The sequence below is a fragment of the Haliotis cracherodii genome, unplaced genomic scaffold, assembly GCF_022045235.1.
Source record: "Haliotis cracherodii isolate W230 unplaced genomic scaffold, xgHalCrac1.p SCAF_21, whole genome shotgun sequence".
In the NCBI taxonomy this organism is placed as follows: Eukaryota; Metazoa; Mollusca; class Gastropoda; order Lepetellida; family Haliotidae; genus Haliotis; species Haliotis cracherodii.
Window position 1 is genome coordinate 7,248,618 of NW_027266277.1, and position 17,866 is coordinate 7,266,483.

The 17,866-nt window shown below is 40.6% G+C and overlaps 1 pseudogene; it reads left to right on the forward strand.

Annotated features, from left to right (window-relative positions):
- The first annotated feature begins 7,160 nt into the window (after window positions 1–7,160).
- Window positions 7,161–16,089, forward strand: LOC139470894 (NXPE family member 3-like; annotated as a pseudogene).
- The last annotated feature ends 1,777 nt before the right edge of the window (window positions 16,090–17,866 follow it).

The window sequence follows — 17,866 nt, forward strand, 5'->3', positions numbered from 1 at the left end:
AAGGGAAGCTACTCTAACCCTAGTCTATGAGACGTCACGTCCACGTTCAGACGTTGTTGACAGTCGGTCTGTCCTGTCAAAACGTTAAGTACAGTCAGATGTACACAGAGCGACAAAACGAAACAAGGTAACAATTCAAACATAAGCTGACGTCCAAAATAAACTTTACCAAATGAAAATAAAAATTTCAGAAAAAGTATAAATTTGCTGTGCGGTCAATGGGTTTAGCTCCCTCTCTCATACTTCACCACAAGGCAGATCACCGTCCGGTAGCTGTGCGGTCACTGGGTTAATCTCTCTCATAATTTACCACGACGAAGATCGCCGTCAGGCAGCTGTGCGGTCACTGGGCTTAGCTCTCTCATAATTTACCACAAGGCAGATCACCGTCAGGTAGCTGTGCGGTCACTTGGTTTAGCTCTCTCTCATATATTATACAACAAGGCAGATCACCGTCAGGTAGCTGTGCGGTCACTGGGTTTGGCTCTCTCTCATACTTTACCACAAGACAGATCACCGTCCGGTAGCTGTGCGGTCACTGGGTTTAGGTCTCTCTCACAATTAACCACCACTCAGAGTAAGGACAGAAAATAATCAGCATCAATGATCAAACTTCATCAATTCAATACAAGTATATCAGTCAACATGATCAAACTTCATCGATTCAATACAAGTATATCAGTCAACATGATCAAACTTCATCCTTATCGTATGTTCTGACATCGTCACTTCCTTGTCTCCAAATATCACCAGCTCGATATAGTTTCGATGTTCCCGAGACGTCGTTCACGTTTCTTTGCGTGGTTATGTGCATATTATTTTCAGGTTTCAAGGGGCCAAAACATCGTCTTAATAACCAAATACGAAATAAATGTGTGCAACAAACTTCTGAGCGTCAACGTAAGAGGTACAGGATTTTGACGGGCAAACATTATGTGACATACATATGTGTTAGTTATTTCATAAAGAGTTAGCCTTTCTATATTGTTATACATATTTGTTCTTTCTCTACAACGCCTCCTTCTACAAAATGTCAAGAGTCGTGAGTTGGTTTTCTGTTAGCATGTCTGCTCAGTATCAGGATTGTCAGGCCTTCTCAAGGACATCCATTCGTTGTGTTTTTACGGTAAATAGAACACCAGTCAGTCACGACACAAAACTAGCAGCAGCATTATAGAAGACAGCAGTGTCAGGTGTCTAATATGTTGCAACCACGGAGCAGGTTTATGTAACTCTTAAAAACAATAGTTATCACCATCAAATGATCAACTAAACTGATTGAAGCAAATGGCCTACAACGGTATTATCATTTTCCCACAGTTAAACTAAGCGGCAAAAGAAAGTATAGACTGGCAATGTGTAATTTTCCAAAAAACAGCGATAACTAGTGGAAAGTGGGTATTGGGAATATGACTGCCCAGGAACAGGTACCAAAAAACAACTCACCCGAACGAGCCACCTTTGACGGCGCTCGTGCGGTGACTAAACAATGGTGAACTAGGTTTCCCGCCTATGGCATAAACTGCACGCGCATGTTAGCTGTATAAATGCGTTCGTCTGCTGGGTAGAACCACACGTGATGAAAGTCCACAAAAGAAATTCCACGACTGTCACAGGAGCAGAGAGAGAGAGACATAGGTATGGCCGAAATGGGGGCAACACAGGTCAAAATTGCCAGAAGGCTTGGTTGTACACCATTGACAGTAGCCAGGCTGATTCAACGGTACAGGCAGACAGGGGGGACACAGGACAGGCCTAGAACCGGACGACCCCGAGTGACAACACCACTCTAAGACGGTCAGGTAAGGCTCATTCACCTGCGAAACAGATTCGTAACGGCGACGGCAGCAACAGCGTTGGGACATCCCATTAGCCTACTTACAGTACTACGACGACTTCGTGCTACTGGAATCCGAGCGTATCGTCCTTTCCGAGGAATGGTACTGACTGCTCAACATCGACGTCTGAGACTGCGATGGGCGAGGCAGGTTCGACGCTGGCAAGAGGGAATTTGTCGTCGAGTGCTGTTTACTGATGAAAGTCGGTTTAATTTGATTCGAAATGACGGCAGAGAACGAGTTTATCGACGCAGAGGGGAACGTTTGGCTCCGGCGTGTATTCGAGAAGTCCATCCATTCGGCAGGGGAGGTGTCATGGTGTGGGGCGGTATTTGTGGAGGTCAGAAGACTGATTCGGTGATTATACAGGGAAACCTGAACGCTGTGCAGTACAGAGACCAAGTGTTGCAGCCAGTTGTGCTTCCGTTCTTACAAAACCAACAGCAGGGGACATTGTTTCAACACGACAATGCTAGGCCCCATACTGCAAGACTGACTCGGAACTTTCAAACCAGCAGAACGTTGACGTTTTGCCCTGGTCTGCCCACTCAACCGATTTGAAACCTATTGAACATCTGTGGGACCATCTTGACAGACAGATTAGAGCACGCCATCATTTTGGTGACATTTCAGACAACTTTTGAAAATGAAATTTCTTACCCCACCATTGTTTACCTTGAGCTTACATTACCTGTGATTGCACAATGTCTTCAAACTGTGGTTGATCAATCAGTTGTTACCCCTCCCTAGATTATATTATAATTCACAACAAAACCTCCTCTTGTTATTTTTTATCGATCATGGAACTCGACCTATACTTTCTTTTGCCGCCCAGTTTATATTATGATAACTGAAACAACTTCGGGAATTCGAGTCATTTATTGATAAGGAAAGCTATGAGTTATTGTTAGAGTCTCGCGAAAACCCCATTTGTTTGCCTGTGTAGTGCCAACAGCTGCGAGAGCCTCCCCGGGAAGGATGATTCAATTTCCCTGATGAGATGTCGATCAACTCACTGTTGACAGCTTGATATTTTTTGCAATTATTTGTTATTATTATTTATCATGTTTCAGATGTGGTAGACAATGTATTTAAATACGCAGTGTTATCACTATAACTAGGATATACCATGACAAAAAGTTGTAACAGTGATATACAATACATCAGTTAGAATCAATATATGTCATATATACTGACGGAAAAAAATAACCGTGCTTCATATTTAGTTGTATAAATGTTATGTTATTGAATTTAACAACATCATATTTGATCTTTCCTCTGGTCAATGTTTTATCATAACAAATTCATTGACCAAGCCTATACCTGGTACCAGGAGACAGAGTGACACGCCCTAAACTATAGGTGGTATAACGATTCCATCAGCAATGTCAATATCATGTGTTGCCACATGTTGCGTTGATATAGGCGAGGAAGCGTCTGGCGAAACAGCCTGCTGTGGCAGAACATGCTGTTATGCTGCATTGAAAAGCCTGTTACAACACATGCGACACGTGCAACACGTGGGCGGGCATGATCCTGCTGCGATGTGACGTGACGTCACGTCCCTGCAGGGAATAACATAATCTCTGTCATCTGGGTAGCGTGTGCCATTGAAATTGCGTTAACAATGATATGTTAGCCCTGGCCAAGGTGACCTTGGATTGGTACCTGTCAGCACAAGAACTGAAATGTTAACGCTTGGTTCGCAGTGGAAGACTAAACTAAACTAAACTTACCTTGCAATCAACTAAACGTGAAATCCCCTTGTAATCAACTGAACGTGAAATCCCCTTGTAATCAACTAAACGTGAAATCTCCTTGTAATGTAATGAACAATGAAAATGTGATAAGATCAAATGAAATGGATTTGATACTTAAAGTGAAGTTGCCGTATGGTAACAATGTAAATGGGTAACTCTCTCAACTATTTCTATTCTATTTCTGTACTATTCTAATTCACTATTTGGTAACTTAGAGAGAGATATCCATTTACTCCTTACCCATATGAATGCCAGAAGCCAACTGAAATAAACTGTCTAGAGCATGCGCATTTTGCGCTCATCCAGCAAGAAGCACGTGCTGCATGCCAACTTTAACGCTTTCCGCGAAGCTGTTGTGTACCCATGTGTCAACCACTGTGTCCAGGAACATGAGACTTGTTCCTGGACACTTGTTCCCAGACAATTGTTCCTGGACGCTTCAGAACAACGCTTATAAGCTATTTCGAGAATGTAGCTGTGTGTATAACTATATTTGTGTAATCCCAAACTCAAAGACACTTTCATGAAGCAAAGGCAGCGTGGAACGACAGGATAAGGAGTAGCGTGGGAAAACTGAGAACACATAAGAACTTTAAAACTGATGACTCCACAGACCTTTGTGCCGAGACATGCTGTGATGTGGTGAATTTAGATGAGGGATGACACCAACCAGACCTGAACCTGGACGGTATCAAACCCTCGCAGTTGAAGATACACTGTGTCCAGTGTACCCAAATAATTTTGTTGGAGATGAAGTGCATGCTGCTCTTAAGTGTTGTATGATGATCTGACTCTTTTAAATGAAGCTGGTAATCTGTGCAAAACCTTCAATAAAAAAGTGCTTTTGAATCAAAATGAACTGAACCAACTGTGTGCCAAAACACGACGAAAATGGCTTTTATACAAATGAATGCATTTTTTTAACCTTTTAAAATTCATTAATAATTGATTATTCTTTTACCTGCACATACACAGTCTCCCGTAATTCTATTTGAAATGCTTGAGCACATTTTAAACACTGTATGTATCAGCTGTAAGTATGCTTCAAATTAATTATGTCTGTCTGTCTCTCCTCTGTGTAATACATCGACAGGATGTATTTATGAACCGATGTGTAATCTATGGATGTATTCATACGCATTATTTTGTGTAAAAAGGCTTGATATATTTAAAAGGTGCTTCAGTATCAAAAAGCAACCCTTTTGTTGACCAATCAAAATCAAGAGTTCTTCGATATCATGGTACAATATCTGAAATGTACTCAGTAGTTAGCAAAGTGGTAATGCGAACAACGTCACAGAAGTGTTTGTTTGTTTGTTTGTTTGCTTTGTAACGCCGCACTCAGCAATGTGACGGCGGTCTGTAAATAATCGAGTCTGGATCAGACAATCGATGCGAAAAAAAATATTTAACGCTTAAAGATTTGATCTCAACCCCATTGTAGAACTACATGCACTGCACAATGTTAGCACCTTCACTTTCTGAGAAGGTGATATTTGAAACAATAGAAACGTTTTTAACAGTAGAAGCAAATATTTGTCAGTTTAGTTTATTTTGTTTCCATGCCATAAATAAATGTATCTCAAGGTATTGCCCCTATACATTAAACTCTGCTGTATTTAGGCAGGTGTATCCAAGAAGAATCCCACAGAAAAAAAAAACATTCCTCAGTTTTCAGGACTAATAAAGTTATAAAGTTATTTCCTGAGACAAATGGCATCTTTCAAACTTTTAGGTTTAACATCGATACAGCCATTGTAAATTAATTTTCCCACACTGCATTATAGAAATCGAAAGCATTCCGGAGTAGTCCACATACACTCCTCAAAAAAGAAACGCACAGGTAGTATGTAGTTAATTGAACCTGACAACACAAAAGATCCGGTATATAAATTGGATATATGTAATTGGAAAATGTTCGTGGCCTCATATTCGACAAACGGTGCGTCAAAACCACCATAGCACGCCTTTGTGACCGATACACACAGTTCAATTCCACTTCAGACCGTCCGAGAACCGACCGACCAAGAGTTACCACCCCTGCACAGGATCGCTAATATTCGACTGTTCCACCTACGTCATCGCAATGCCACAGCTACGGATACGGTAGGACGCATCTCTGGTTTGAGGAGGTTATCGGACCAGACTGTCAGGAACCATCCTCGCGAGGCTAGAATCCGAACCAGAATACCATTTATCGTCCCTGTTTTGCAACGTATCCATCGACAGCGACGCTTGGTTTGGTGCCATACCTTACAGCCTTGGAATTTGAGAAACTGGAGACGAGTGTGGTTTGGGGGATGGGGGCATATCCTACACCACGAGAATTGGCACGAGCAAATCACTACATGAATCAAATTCTTCAACCTCACCTTCTTCCAATCATTGACCGCCAGAGGTAGCTGTTTCAACAGGACTGCTCGTGTCACGGTAGGCGACCTCCATAATGCCAACATCAACGCCGTGCCCAGAGATCTCCAGATCTCAACCGAATCGAACACCCCTGGGTTGAACTCACTACCACAACTGACCAACGCGTTACTAGCAGAATACCGCAGGGCAGAGTTCTCACACGAGATACTGAGTACAGCGCAATCGTGTGGCCTTATGTGACATGACAATGAACCGTTTTCAATGCCTTTGTACAACGACAACATGTGACTATCGAGCTCCAAAATTTCATATTTGTATCTATGACATTAAAATAAATATATCGACTTTATTTGGTTCAATTTACTAAAAATCTACCTGTGCGTTTCCTTTTTGTCAAGAGTGTAAGTGAAAACAAGGTCAATAAAATGAAGAGCGTAACTGATGAATGTTACTTATTATTGTGTATAAGTGTTTATTTTAAAAGTAATAAATGAAAATTATTGTTCGTATTACCATTCAAATACATGATATTTGTATCAGTAGTGTTGCAGTTGTTTAAATTTCTGTTCTTGTTCAGTATACAGCCTCGATGAAAGAATGACTTTAGAACGGCAACATCCGCTAATATAACATCTAACATGACATAAACAGAACGATGTGTGGTACCTCCACTACCTTATGTGTAAAGGAAACATTTAATAAATAAATTGGACAGTTCTCCTTTCAAGTCATGTTTCCCAACTTAACGTAAATGTAGACGTGTGGTACAATACTTTCTGATTATATAGATTCATTTGGACCTGAAAGGTAAAGCAACGGTGAAAACTATTTGAATGAATCACGAAAAGTGCAAGCATGTTCTTCCCTGTTGGTAGCATCCGCCACTCACGCAATTTGCATAAAAAAGTAAGTATTTCCTGCCTGACACCGCACAGCAGTGCACAGTACACACACGCGCACGCGCACGCGCACGCGCACGCACACGCACGCACACACACACACACAGAGTACACGTTAGTATATTAGTGCATATTCTAGGTCAGTAACATGTTATGAGAACACACGTTTAGTACAGCTAGAACCCTATGAACATTCGCTCAAACGCGCCAATGGAATTTATAACTCTGCTTTGACAGACCGCCTGTTAAACACATGTTGCGATAATACCATTGTCACTTCAAGCCCACAATCTGCCATGAAGAAACTCCAAGGTTGTGCTATTCTTTGTTTCATCAATATGACTGTATTTGCTGTATATTTCCGCTTGAACTGGAATACATCAAGTCTATTAAAGTAAGTATCACTGCAGAGTTTTTGATTTTATCTCACCAGGAGTGAGCTTTCATTCTGCCTGTTTGTCATCATTTGATTCTAGGTACCAGCACATTTGAAATAAGCGTACCAAAACATTTTTGGGGTTATTTTGATTATTATAGAAACATCAATTTCTGAAACTGCGTTTTGGACTAGCACATATTCGTCAATTTGATTTACGGTTTCGTGTGTGTGTGTGTGTGTGCGTGTGTATGTGTGTGTGTGTGTGTGTGTGTGCGTGGAAAGCTCAACCAATGGATACTAAAACCTGATGACGGAATGTGTCATTAAACAATGAAGTGTCTTAAAGCCTAAATACACATCGTGGTCACTGATTAAAATTGTATATCATGACTACTCGAGGGGGTGGCGTGGCTTTTTATGTTAGAGATTATATGTATGTCAAACATATGGATCAGCTTCTTATAGTTGGTCTAGAGTCGATATGGGTACATGTTAAATGCAAAACTCGTGATTATTTAATTGTTATTATTGTTTATCGTGAAGATAAGAGTGAAGCGTATTGGGAACAAATTGATCAATCAATAGGAAACGCAGTTGATATGATTATGTACACTGTAATTGCAGGAGACTTTAATATAGATATACTTCGAGAGAATAATCCATAAATCGAATATTTGCAAATGGTGCATGGACTTACACAAATTATTAGAGAACCTACTAGGATCACCCAATATTCCAGTACGTTGATAGATTTACTTCTATTCTCAATTGCTTCTTTGTGGACCAATCTCGCAAATTGATCCTGATATGCACCTTCCAGCCGTAGAATTAGATAAAGTTGATAATCTATTAGTAAATATAATTTTGATGGAAGATGAAGTTGGGGATATACTAAAGTCCGTGGACACCACAAAGGCAACTGGCCCTGATGGTATTGGAAATAAAGTACTTAAAAACACAGCTTACAGTTTAGCCCCAATCCTTACAAATGTACAAATTACAGACCGGTTGCGCTCACTAGTTGTTCAGCAAAGAAAATGAAAAAATGTATGATAATAATAATGTGATCACTAACATACAATCTGGATTCACGCACGTTGACTCCACCTCAAATCAGTTAACATATTTATATGACTTTATTGCAAAGGTTTCAGATGAAGGCTGTGTTTTGTGACATAAGTTAAACTTTTGATAAAGTCTGGCACAAAGATCAATTAATAAGCTACAACATTATAAAATCTGTGGAAATGTATTGAGATGGTGTGATAGTTACTTAGAAAATCGATATCTAAAGGTAGTTATAAATGGCTCTAGCTGGGGTCCAAAAGCTGTCTTGGCAGGTGTGCCACAGGGCTCGGTCCTGGGACCATTATTGTTTATTATCTATGTCAATGACATTGTTGAAGGAATAAAAGTAATATGTATTACATCTTTGTATGTGATCATAGAAGATCCTGATATTGCTGCTCGTTATCTCAATAATGACTCAGACAGAATTTCAGAATTGGCTGTTAGTTGGCAAGTTAAATTTAGTCCCGAAAAAAAAACGGAATTTATTCAATTAACCCGTAAAGTAAACCCTAGTCGTAAACCAAGCTCATATATGAATGGTACAGAAATCAAAGATGTACAAAGTCAAAAGCACCTAGTTAATACTTTACAAAGAAACTGTACATGGAAAATGCACATTAATATTCATATGCATTCTCACGTGCTTCATGATCGATTTGGGATTCCAGAGACGCTTATTACTGACCAAGGTCGTTTATTCTGCAATATGTCGAATGATGAGCTCTGGGATCGTTTTGGAATAGATCACAAGATAACATCCCCGTACCATCCAAAGACAGGGGGCCTAACTGAACGTTACAACAAAGCGCTATGTAATAGCCTTGTAAAGTACTCAAATGAAGCGCAAAATAACTTGGACATGCATCTTCCTCAGGTGCTATTTGCCTACAGGACATCAACCAAGAATGAAACCTGTTGAGTTGGATATACCAGTGGATCTGAAGCTGATGATGTCAGTGCATTAGAAAGCAGAATAAGTTCATTCGTTGCCTTAGCTGATAGCCACTCCACTACAGCATGCAACATATCAACTGCTGAGAAAACCCAGAAAGAACACTATGATTCTCCGTCTCGAAAGGTATCTTTCGAGAAGGATGATAAAGTGTTGCTGTTCAATTCCAGGAAATATTACAGGAAAGAATAAACTGAAAACTCGCTGGTCTGGTCCGTTCATTGTAGCAGACGTACTTAACAAAGGGACGTATCGTTTTCGTGGAAAGAAGACAATAATCAATGGTTCCAATTTGAAACTGTACAAAGAATCGGAAGTAGCAAAGGACAATTCAACTACAGCCGAAAGGAGCAAACTCTTCACCTCGGAATCAGGCCAGACTACAAAAATGCAAGCGAAGGTCCCATTCAAGATAAGAAAGTTGTCATCACACCCGCCTGAGGGAGATATATTCAGCAAGTTTGTCAGGTCGGGGAGCCTAGCTCCGGATGTCCATACCATAACGTCTAGTGCAACAGCAAAACCCAGTCGGGTCGACTGCGGTACGGAACCCCTTTTTTATTATCCAGTTGGCCAATACTGGCATAGGGCAAAAGCAAGCTTGTTTGGCCTCGAGTGTCAAAACACTCCATAATGAATGCTCCCCAACTTTACTGCCTGCAAAAGCATCACCCAAGGATGTTGTTCGGATGCGAGGTGACGGAAACTGGCGTTTTCGTTCATTAAGTTTTGCAGTTTTTGGAAGCCAAAGTCTTCATGGTTTTGTATGAACTTCTGTTGTACAGTTTGTGGTGTCCCACGCACATCTTTTGGATGATATATCTATCACTCCAATGGAAGAGTATATTAGCAGAAGTGATTTTAAAATTGACAGAGTAGAGATGGTTTGTGTGTAACATGTATATTTCTTTCATATAAATATGCATCCATTCACAAAAATGCAAACGGAGTTGTTGTTACATAAATGTCCATTGTGGCCGAGATGTGCACGCCTAATTACAGCCTTAAAAATGACCGAGATTGAAATGGTTTGTGCGTAATACGTATCCTTCTTTCATATGCATTCAATTAAAAATTTGCAAAGTGTTGTAGTTACTTGAATTGGCATCCTAGTGAATTGTAAGGCAGTACCTTTCACTGACAGAGCATTCAATCCATCATCAACAATCATGAAAATCGTATCCGCCCCGCCGCGCGTATACGAGGAGGAGCGTCGGCGGGGATACGATTAAATAACAAGATTGTTGATGATGCATAAATAAAACAGTCGGTCTATCTGTCTTGTACATGGCCACCAAGTGATAAAACATGACATATGCGACTGGGTAGGTCGGCATTGATGTCCTGCACAAGCACCTGGTGTTCACATTATATGCAGTGAAAAATGCAATGCTAGGCTTGTCAAGGTTTTTAAAATATTTTTTCCAAATTATCTGTTATAAATATCATTTGTATATTAACACCAGGTGCCTGTGATGTGCTGCCTCGGTTATTCAATGACGGGCCAGAAACTAAGGGGAGTTTACCACACCACATATAGATTCACCTGCAATCAAGTCCTTATATCAGGATAACGAAGTAGGACACTGCTGTATACCACAGTGTATAATATTGTACGCTGCCCTCGAGTATAAAACGAGTACCCGCCACGTACAGAGTTCCGCCGCCCTGGCGAAATTCGAACTTGTGATATGTTAAAGTTTTGATCAGAGCCACTGTGCTGGTTTAAATCAAATTGGGGTCCAAATTGGGGATTTAATTACTACGAGAGCGTTCAAATACAATGGGGATCAAGTTTCTATTTTAGGTGAGGGGGTCCAATAGCCACAGACGAGCCATAGTTCTATGGGATGGGGGTCCAATTACTATGATTTAGTTATCGTAGAAGTACCGGGGGATACAAATACTATGGGAGTCCAAATATTTCTTTACAACGGCTTTGAATAATTCACAGGGGATTTTTGGTTAAAAGTGTTCTTGCTGACTAGAGTGAGGTTTAATATTAAAACACACTAACGTGTTCTCTTGCAAAACATGTTTGACTGGCACTTTAGTAACATGTACCTCAACGGGAGAAGTATTTTACAAACTTTTATGAACAGATACACTTCCAACACAGTGTACCTGATCGACATCTACATTTAAAATAGAACTAATAAGGACCATACACGACCATTTATTTTCAAGACGTAATCAAACTTACTATATGGTTTGCCGGTATATGGCCCTCAACACATTTGTTCACTTTTTTTAAACACTGCAAATGTTGATTTTCATTTGACCATGTGTTTGGCCATGCTGATAAATGATCTCAAACTACGTTTCTTCGTACTGAAAACGTCATCTTCTCAGAAACCACTGAACTGATGAAGATAAAACTATACAATCTATTTTGACAGATAATCGAGACTGACTTTTTTCTGGCGTTGGCGTTTGGTATATACCACATGTGTTTAAATATATATTGGTTTGGCGATTCTCTGGATGTGCGAGGCGATTAATGTGATGGTATATAACTGGTTTCAGGGGCTACGTTTCTTGAAGAGGAACGACACATCTCACAGAAGAGGCTATGCGTTATGGAACTGTCTTTGTGCCTTCATTGTGTGCAGGTGCGAACGAATCTCGCATTTATCTCAATCCCGCCAATAAAGTCTACAATTTAGGAGAGCAGATTCAAGTGTAAATAGATCTGAATGATTTGAATGGCAACCGCAAATTTACGGGAGGTGATTTTTTGAGAGTTTGGATGGAGAACCGAGAGACAGCAGCTTCCGTTGCCGGTCAGGTAAAGGACCTCAATAATGGAAGTTACACTGCTCTACTGAGAGCCGTGTGGTCGGGAGGCGCTACAATCAAGGCATTTATTGCTACGAGGAAGGAGGAGATTGTTCTCAACTATATGATATACCACCAGCACAACAGTCCCTGGAAGATTGTATCTGAATTCCGGGCAAACAAGCTGACAGATGCAACAACGTGTTCAATTAGACAAGAGGATTCCTTCAAGACGAATGAGTGGTGTAATTTTACGAATGAGAACAATGGCGCTAGTTGGTATTGTAAGAAGTCCACAATCAACCAGTTAACATGTGATACATGGTCGCGTTCATTTAGTGTCAATGTAATTGGATTTCTACTCAACAGCACCGAGAAAAGTATTATTGGTTTGTATGTATATTTTATATTTTTCAATTTTGATCATATTAACTTCATTCACCTTCAAAATATAGCTGTGTTAGTTGAGTTTAAAGGTGAAGTAAAAATTGGTTTAACGTGGCGTTATTGCATTTCTCTAGCGACGTGGATGCACGTGTGTGTGTGTCTACGCTTTTATTAGACTATGCCGATTTTATAATGCTAGATAACTGAGATACAATGTCGCAGTTTATCATGAATACCCCACTCAGACACAGTATACTGAGCCCGAGCCGACTATTTACTGCTTAACCCCTTAATGCTGAGCGCCAGGCAGGGTAATAACAAATACAATATTTTAACGTCTTTTGGTATGACGCAAGCGGAAATTGAACCCGTGACCTTCCGATATCCTGACAGACGTTCTATCCCTGGACAAGGGAGGCAGTCAGTTGATTTTAAAGTTGCTTTGAGTGGTATGTTGGTAATTTCAACTAATATGAGACGAAACCCTAAAAGTCGGAGATTTGACACCTGACACCTAACACATATGCCATTGTGAATCATATCCTCAATTGTTTCCTTATTAATAACATCCTTGTGATTGACCTTTCCACAGAGTATTTGTAATCAAACAAATGAATATGCTTTTTCCGAACACAGGTCTGTGAGGGCTTCAAAAGAAGATATGTTACAGAGTCCAGTGCAGGTATATGTTGGAGGAGGTAAGCATTCTGCGTGTGTGTATCTCTCCGTGGATAAATCATCCATTCATAGTGTTAAAAGAAGGGATACAATTGTGCAACAGTGTCTTCGGTGCTTATACCACTGGGCGTCAACCAGGCCACCACTAGGCTACCACTAGGCTACCTCTGTAGCCATGTTACAACAACTTTAAACTGAAGTTGAAGTGATTAGTGAATGTTGTAAATCCGGCGATATACAACGCCATCAGTTGATGGTATGAGTAATGTTCAATACCGTCGAGACAATGACCTACAAGCAGCAAGGTCAGAAATTGTTACTTATCGTTCTTGATAAGTACAAGCATTGCTCCATGAGAACCTAGTTCGACCCAGAATCCATACGTGATCGCGCTACAAAGGCAGTATATAGTAACAGGTAAACATATATGACTCCGAGGATACATAAACCTTTAGGAACAATGAGTGAGTGAGTTAGAATATAAAGTTAGTTATGATTTAATTCCTATCGACAAAGGACATTAAAACAGTAAGGTAAATGTCACAGTTTAGATATAAAGCAAACCTGAGCAATATTAAAACAACGAATATTTCTGTAGATTAGTTAATATGAATTAAAACCAGGCTAAAGACCACTGGCAGCCATCTACTGGATCACTTAAAGCCTTTGAAAGAAACCTTTAAATGCTAGAACTGAATAAAGTGACGCAATAATACTGCTGATCCTGATTATAATGGTCTTGAAATTGTCTGTTAAAAACATTGATTTAAAATGTGGCAAACAGTCTCTCAGACCCAAATCATGCTAATTCTGTAAAAAGGCCATGATTCAAGATGTCGTCTTAAGCTTTCTCAAGGCCGAAAAATATTAACACTGCATGTTGTTTGTTGACAATAGCATTTTTCACGAAAGATTCGAATCGTACAAAATGATTTGATAGAAACTGCATTGAATATTAATCATTAGACTTTTGGTTTCAAAGTACCTAACTAAGCTATTATTTACCATTCGATCCATGGTTTTACAGACACAGTATATTGTTAAATATACAAATTATTATCAGAAATGAATTCCTCAAGTACAATTATGAGACATGGTTTAGGGATCTGATCATACAGATTTTGAAGATACAGGGGGAATATACAGGGAACAAAGAGTAAAGACAGCTGGAAAATTTGTATTGAGAGTAACGGGGCTGTGAATCACGTCCAGCCCCACCAAGATAGAAGACCCTCCAATAGCTTTATCACCTGGCGGGATGGGCGAATTATGAATGATAACAATTGTACTGCCTAATGTCAAATTTATTTAACTGAACGTTTAAGGTATGTTTCTTGAAGACATTTAATGCCATTAAAATCATTTCTGAGTCCTTTGCAATTCCACTTAAAATTAACTAGGTTGGCTGATTGAACCAGTGGTTCAACAGGAGACCTCTCACGTGATCGTGAGGAGCAAGTAATTCTACCTGTCTTCTGTTGACTGGGCCACCTCCATCTCGAGAGGTCCAAACGAGGTACTAAGAGGTATCTCGGGAAGTGAGGGGCTCCTAGGGTTTGGTTTCGTTTTTTCCTAATTAGAATCAATGAGCATAATCTTGAAATAATGATTTCCGTTTCATTAAAGGGTACGTTCAACCATCACAAGAAGCACGAACATGTACGTAGCCAACATTGAATTATTCATATAAAAACCCGTTTCTCTTCACAGTTTCCAACGATGTAAAACTATCGGCTCCTACGACTTCCTGTAATTCACTACGGGCGGAAAAGACATGGCAACGAAAGTCCCCGAATGGTTTCTTTCACCAGAACAAGTGGCATTCGCTTCTGTGTAGTGACACACTGCCTCGCACCATTGATGCTTACAGACAATGCTTGAAAGGAAGAACGCTCTGGCTTCATGGTGATTCCACGAGTAATCAGTTTAAAAGTGCTCTTGATTCAATATTAGGCTTTCCTTCCCACAGTGATGGACATGTGCCTGTTACAGACACAGACTTCAAACATAATTTCTCAATTTCTAGGCATGCTCACGAATTACCATTCTTTCATGGAAGTGGACACTATGAAAGGTCCACAAACCAGTGATGGACCGTCTCCCGAACACCACCAAGGACATTGTAGTGTTATATATGTACGTTCATTTCACGTTTGTCCATCCGGATGTGTTTAGGCGACATGTTCAAAGACTTGTTCCATCTGCAGAGAACCTCTTGGCACGCGCTCCTAATTTTACAATTGCAGTTCGTGGCCCACATGCATTTTTCAGAGCGACGCATGGAGTGTTATCTTACTGGGGTCTTCTGTACACCGATATCTGGCATCAGGAATTTGCTCCATTGCAACACAAGATTGTTTATTTAGATTTCTGGGACTTGACTATGGCTAGGTCATCTCGGGATTTTCACCCACAGACTGACACAGTGCATGAGATGGTACACAACATGATGTCATTGTTGTGCTTTAGAAAGTGACAGAAGTGTTACTTCATGTGGACATATCCACAAGTACCTGTATTGTAACATGAGGGTTGCATTATTTCATATAAACTGGTGTCCTGTATTTGTATACGAATTGTTCAAATTACATCAATAGGGTCAGCCTTATCGCCATATGTAGATCGACCGTTTTGAGTCATAGTTAAAGTGCATTTTATTGATTGTTGGTATTCGTATCTTCCTGGAACGTATACTAGCCACATAAAGAAACTGTGCACGGAGAAAATATATTCTGGATTGAAATACAACACAGCAAGAACAAAATGATGCAGACGCTGTAGCAGCTGAATGATCGGACCATAAGAAAATGTCAACGGGACCTGAACAACATCTGTTACAATGACGTCAGAAGATCAAAATGGAGTAGGGGGTCAAACGACAATGTCACAAAGTCAATAACGGGTATGACCACCCTGTGCGTGAATCACAGCAGTGCATCGGCGACGCATGGAGTCCACCAAATGGGCATGGAAGGCCTGGGGAATGGCCTGCCATATCCTCCTCAAATCCTGTGCCAAGTCACGGACGTTATCTGGAGGATGTGGAAGACGACGCAGACGGCGCTCCATTTCATCCCACACATGCTCTATTGTCGAGAGATCTGGAGAATTTGCAGGCCATGGCAGTAACATGACATTGTTATGGTGAAGGAAATCCATTGCGACCCTAGCCGTGTGAGGACGAGCGTTGTCCTTGGTTGAATCTGATCTCTGTAGCCAACACAGGTGAGATTGCCCTGAACAACCACCAAAGGGGTTCGGTGCCGTGCTGTTATCCCACCCCAAATCATCACAGAGCCACCTCCAAAACGATTCCTCTCCACAATACAGTTTCGTGCATAACGTTCTCCCAAACGCCGGTAAACACGTTGGCGCCCGTCACTGTGGGAAATGTTGAACCTCGATTCATCTGTAAAGACAACATTTCTCCACCATATTCGAGGTTGGCGAACATGATTTCGACACCATCTTAGACGGTTGACGCGATGACGGTGTGTCAAGATGGGACGTATGGCAGGGCGTCGTGGTCGAATCCCGTACTAACGTAAACGATTCCTGACAATGCTGGGATGGATACGGCGCAGTCCAGGAATTGTCTTGGACGTCGTTACTGCCGTTTGGAACCTATGTCGGAGATGTGTAACTCGAATCCATCTGTCCTGTCTTGGCGTCGTTACCGGGGACGTCTTGAATGTGGGTGGTCGGCAACATCATTTGTGTTCTGATAACGCCTCACCAATGCCGATATCGTGTTACGATGGCATTGGAAATGTGTTGCCACCTGTTGTTGCCTCATTCCCGCTCGGATCATTCCAATGGCTTCATGACGCTGTGAAGCTGTCAATCTTGGCATGATTTGCTTGTGATATGCTTGTGTCTGCGCCTGAGAAGTTTTGAATTTTTGAATGACCACAGATCATGCTTTCCAAAGTGACAGCGAATTTTGAGTTGCACATGCTGTGTACAGCTGCACAGGATGCACGTGCAGTAACACATTGCACGTCCATAGGCCCCCATCAATGACGTCATATCGCATGGCACGTGCATGAGCGTTTGAATGTCTCCAATAATTGCTGTGTTCAAACCAATATTTCATATGTGGACGGTGTGCCCTTATATCTATATTTTCTCCGTGCACAGTTTCTTTATGTGGCTAGTATATATTAAACAAAACTCGCACAACACCCTAAATATCCAAATCACATGCACACGCTTGGAGTACTACCCACAAACTGTTATGAAACATGTGTCCTAACACGTGCATGGAATCTGATGAGCACAAACGTGAACATTAACCTTTCATACACTGCTTTTGATTCATTGATTCATTCCGAAGTATGATAAAAAAAAAGTAAACAAAATTTTATGACTCTATTTTGCCACTCCAAAGGAATCGGCGTCAGCTAAAAATCGAAATTGGTTTATTTTTTGGCGATGACTTTTTATATTTAGTACATGGGTTTCTTCACTGATGCATTTGGGGATATATGTTTGTTTCATTAAAGTTTTATATCTATATTCACATTAATAACATGTAGATGAAAAGAGGGTTCAATATTAAGTAGAAATGTCCCACACAGTAGAAATAAGACATTTCTATCCTATTCGATGATGAAGAATTTAATAAGTTCAATATTGCATTTACATTAATGTCTTTACCTCGTTCATAAACATATACAAGAAAGGTCACGGAAATAATGAATCCGTTATACTTTGTTAACATACTTATTCTCTAAAGCATGGCATTTTTT